The sequence below is a fragment of the Dasypus novemcinctus genome, chromosome 4 (assembly GCF_030445035.2).
Source record: "Dasypus novemcinctus isolate mDasNov1 chromosome 4, mDasNov1.1.hap2, whole genome shotgun sequence".
Taxonomy (NCBI): Eukaryota; Metazoa; Chordata; class Mammalia; order Cingulata; family Dasypodidae; genus Dasypus; species Dasypus novemcinctus.
Window position 1 is genome coordinate 19,103,006 of NC_080676.1, and position 5,199 is coordinate 19,108,204.

Here is a 5,199-nt window from a genome sequence, read left to right on the forward strand (position 1 = left end):
TATTAAGACACTCATTTTGGTTTTTGAGTCAGGCATACTATGGCGTCAAATACATTTTGTTGATTTGAGTTCAATCCCAATTCCACTACATACCAGTTTGGTGATGGTGGGAAAATTACTTTCTAAGCCTCAGTTTCCTCATTTGTAAAAGAACTCTTGAAAGAAAATCAGTCATCCAATAAATCTGAAAGTCACTTAAGGATGAAACAAGGAGGTCCATGGGATTGTCAACATGACTGACACACGATGAGAATCACTGAAAGAATAATGAGGAGAGTCTCACTTCTGCACCTGCTGAGTAGGTAAGCAGCACTTCTAAGTCAGGCCCATTAAAAGGTTGGTTTCTCATAATCAACAAAGCAGCACCAAGTGCCTACTGTGTACTGGCCCTGAACACAAAGAGTTACACTCGGCGATTTTGCCCTCACTCTAATGGGAACTCAGAGATCTTGTTGGCACCTGAAACTTAATAGGCAGGCGATAGGCACTTAGGATCTAGTTGGGGGAACTATACATGTGCACACACACACACAACACACACACACTGAAGGTTTCAATTCCATTTAGACCAGTGGTTCTCTAAGCTGGGTGTTTCTAACCTAAGAAATGGTCTAATATTACAGAGTCTTGAGCTCCAGTCTAGATCTACTGAATCTGAAAATCTGAATATTAGACCTTGAAGTCTGTTTTTTGTCTATTATTTAGTTGTGTGTTTTTTTAAAGATTTATTTATTTACTTACTTCCCCCCCTTCTCTTCCTCCCACCTTGCTTTTTTTTTTTTTTTTTTTTTGCTATCTATGCTGTCTTCTCTTCTCATTTTCTTTCCTCTAGAATTCACTGGGATTTGATCCTGGAGACCCCTGATAGGGAGAGAGGTTCCCTGTCAGTTGCACCACCTCAGTTCCTGGTCTTTGCTGTGCTTCACCTTGACTCCCCCCTGTCTCTCTCGCTGTGTCACCATCCTGCTGTGCGGCTCACCCACAGGGGGCACCGGCTCACCACATGGGCACTCGCGTGAGGACTGGCTCACCGCTTGGGCTCGCTTTCTCTTCTTCTCCTTCACTGGGAGGCCCCAGGGATCAAACCCAGGTCCTCCCACATGGCAGGCGGAAGCGCCATCGCTTGAGCCACATCTGCTTCCTATTATTTAGTTTTTAAAGCTCACCAGGTAATGCTTAAATCCAGCCACTTTGAGTGATCATTGACTTAGACCACCAGCTGACAAGCATGGAGGATAAAGATGAATCGGGCCCCACTGTGACCCAGCAGGAGCTCACACTTCACTGATTACTGTTGAGATAAGGGAGTCCATGCAAAATGCTAAAGGGTGACCAGGTGATGATGTCCAGGAGTCCAGAGAGCTCAGGCTCTTAGGCCTGATTCACTTACCAGAGTTCTTTGATAAGGAAATAAGAATATGGACAAGAGGCATCAATTTCTTATTTAGGAGTTTTCATCAACTTAGAATTTTAGACACAAAATTGTGGCCATCATCAAATGTAGTCTCATTATTTTACAGGATGAGGAACTGAAACAATTCTTTAACAAGTTTTGCACAAAAGGCCCTTTTTCAAATACAATTACCATAAATTTAGGGGAAATAGCTGACCATGGATGAAAGTATAGAAACTGGAGACAAAGGGGAAAGATGAATGGGTCCCTCCTTTGGGAGAAAGCTCTCCCCGCTCCTACCTAAGGATGCTCTTAAGACTATCCAGAAACTCCTCCTTCTATGCTAACTTTTTTTTCTTTGTTATTTTTATTAAAAAACTTTTTTTTTTCTGTGCTAACTTTGATGGCTTACTTGAGTACACAGCTTTTATCCCTACATTTTGGACTACAAATTCCTTAAGGACAGTGTCTGATTCAAATCTCCATCTCCAGTGCCTAATATGGGACCTAGCACATAATAGGTGTCATATTAGATTTGTTGTGTGAATGCAGGTGCCCAGAGCACATGTTTTTGCTTATTCTGTGCCCTCTGACTGAGGGAAGTAGTGTCCCTAGCCCTGAAATAAACTGTAGGGAGGTTTCGAAAAAATTTAAGAGGTGGGCATCTGTGGTACAAATTGAATAGAGGGCTGCAGCAATCTCAGGGCACAGATCCATGAGTATAAGAATAAAACTATTTCTATGAGTGCATTTGGTTTCTGACTCAGAGTGTACTGCACTAGAACTTTGGCTTAGGTCACTCTTGAGGTTTCCCAGCCGGCTCCAGAATTCCCTTGGGTGGAAGAGCAAAGGGAGAAAGGCCTGCTTGGATAGGGAAAATTGGAAAAGAAAAAATATTAGGAAGAGAAAACAGAACCCAAATTATTATCTCAAAATATCCAGGGAAGCAGACTTGGCTCAACGGACAGAGCATCCGCCTACCGCATGGGAGGTCCGCGGTTCAAACCCCCGGCCTCCTGACCTGTGTGATGAGCTGGCCCACATGCAGTGCTGATGCACCAAGGAGTGCCGTGCCACACAGGGGTGTCCCCCGCATAGGGGAGCCCCAAGCGCAAGGAGTGTGCCCCGTAAGGAGAGCCGCCCAGCACGACAAAACTTCAGCCTGCCCAGGAATGGCACCGCACACACAGAGAGCTGCAAGATGATGCAACAAAAAGAGACACAGATTCCCGGTGCCACTGACAAGAATAGAAGCGGACACAGAAGAACACAGCAAATGGACAGAGAGAGCAGACAACTGGGGCAGGGGTGGGGAAGGGGAGAGAAAAAAATAAATCTTAAAAAGAATATATATATATTTTATATATATATATATATATATATATCATCCAGCTACATACTCATAATATGCTGATGGACCTGGGTTACTAATGATGACAGAAAAGGGTATAGAATTTTTACAAAAACACACTAGCTACAATTTCAGGCAAGACCACTAGCTAAGTGCTGAACAAGATCAGAAGTAGGATGACAATGCCTCTCTGCTGCTTCTCTCAATGGCCAGCCCTGGTGAGTGTCTCCACGGGGTTCGGGAACAACTCTGATCTGAGCAGCTTAAGGAAGACATGAGGGTTCTGGGGACTCTCCCGATGTGGGCAGCAAAACCAATGGTCAGCTGGGGTGTCCCAAAAGAGACATCACAATTTTACTGTCTAGGAAGACCCAGGTAGCAACAGGATATGACTGAAGGTTGCATTGGTCTCATGAAAAGAATATGTGCAATGCACCCCATATTTAGCCAACAGACAAAGAGTAATTACCTGTCTCGGCATAGAACTCTTGAAATGCAAGAGAGGGAATTCTAGGATGGACCATACTCTATGGGTGCTAATCTATGGAGTACGTTTATTCAAAAGATGGTATAGGACAAGAAAGAAAGAAAGAAAGAGAGATGGAGGGAGGGAGGAAGGGAGGAAGGGAGGGAGGGAGGGAGGGAGGAAGGAATAGGCCCAGGGTTTAGAATATTTCTAGGCAGAGGACCTTTGAGATTGGCCCTAAGGAGGAAAAAAGAAAAGCTTTTGTACAAAACTACTTTGCCCTATGTAAGAACCCTTAATTAACCCAACATAATAGTCATAATAGTCAGGTTTCAATCAGAGAGTGAATGTATGTGTACGTGTGTGAATTTGCTACCAGGATATGACCTTACATAATTGTGGAAACTAGTTAAGTTAGTTGGCTTAACTAGTAGGGCTGTTGTTGTCCTCACATCTGATCCGGAGAAGTCCAAACACCCAGGGAAGACAGATGCAAAGTCTGGGAGAGCAAGAGCAAGCTGTAACCACAAACATGAGCTGGAGCCCATGAGAACAGACTGAAACCTGTCGGTTCGTATTGCCTCCGACTCTGATAGTATGGGTGTCCTGCAGAGCTGGAGTTAAACAAGTTACATGGCCCAGGGGTCAGAGAAGCTGGAGGAGGATCCAGTGGGAGGGGAAGAGTTGCAAACCCAGCTGCTGCCTTAGGCCAGGCGGGTGAGTCAGCAGATCATCAACAGGGGGTGTGAGCTCAGAAGGGCTGCTGCTTCTCGTCCACCCTCCAAGTCTCTCAAAAAAGTTCTTGTACACAACCTCATGGGAAACACATAGAAAGGATTCTGCATAACAGAGTTCACACGTAGCCAAGTTGACACGAAGCCACCACACCCAACTTGGAGAAGTGAATGACTTCTTAGCTTCCTTGTGGATGTACATGTATTGTTTCTTAGTCTAGTCAGGGTCTCTCAACCTTGGCATGATTGCCACTTGAGGCGGGATTAGTCTTTGGTGGGCGGGTGGGTGGCTAGGGAGTGTGTTCTGTGCACTGCAGGGTGTTTGGCAGCATTGTTGGTCTTTGCCCACTAGATGCCAGTAACAAAGCTTCCTACTTGGCTGTTTGAACCAAAATACCTCCAGATAGTCCCAAATGTTCCTGGGGTATAGGGTGGGGGGACTTACCTCCGGCTGGGAACCACTGGCCTAGATCTTGAGGGCGAGAACCACAATAGCTCTGTATCTTGGAAACGTATAGTGTTTTGCACATAGAAAATGCTCAGTAATTATTGGCCAAATGCACACATATGACAATAAATATCTATCACCAAAATGAAATACATAAATTTAAAAGAAGGTACTCTGCTCCTTAAAGGTTGACCTTCTCCAAGGGTCTGCACTCACCTGCCTTCTCTAGCTTAAATGCTCTCTCTCCCAGATGATCCTCACTCTTGTGGGTTTAATGACCATGTTCTTAACTTCCATGTCTTTATCTCCAGCCAGACCTCTGCCCTGCCCGTTAAGTGTCTGCTCTGAATTCTGATTGGCAGCTCAGAGCTGCGTTTCCAAAGCTGAACTTTCACGTTCCCTCCATAACTGCTCCTCCTGAAATCCTAGTCTCAGGAAATGCCCCCATCGTCTGCATTCACTCAGAACAGAACTCCAGGAGCCCTCCTAGGTGACAGTTGCAAATAGAAAACTTACCGTGCCAGGTGGCTCCCCCTATGGCCAGCTTCAGATGTATCACATTGTCCAGAACTTGGGGATCCAGTAGTTACCTGTGTTCTCGGCCGCCCGCACGCTTTTTCAAGCCTTGACCTTGCATATGTTCCATCTCTCTGGGAACGCTCTTCCCTTTTATGCATCTGCTAACTGCTTCTTCTCTTCAAGACGCAGTTCAGGGCTCCTCTTGCCCAGGGCTCTTCATAATCTACCCCTCGGCTAACTGACAATCTCCCCTCGTTCTCCTGCATGTTTGCCCTCTGCACCTTATAT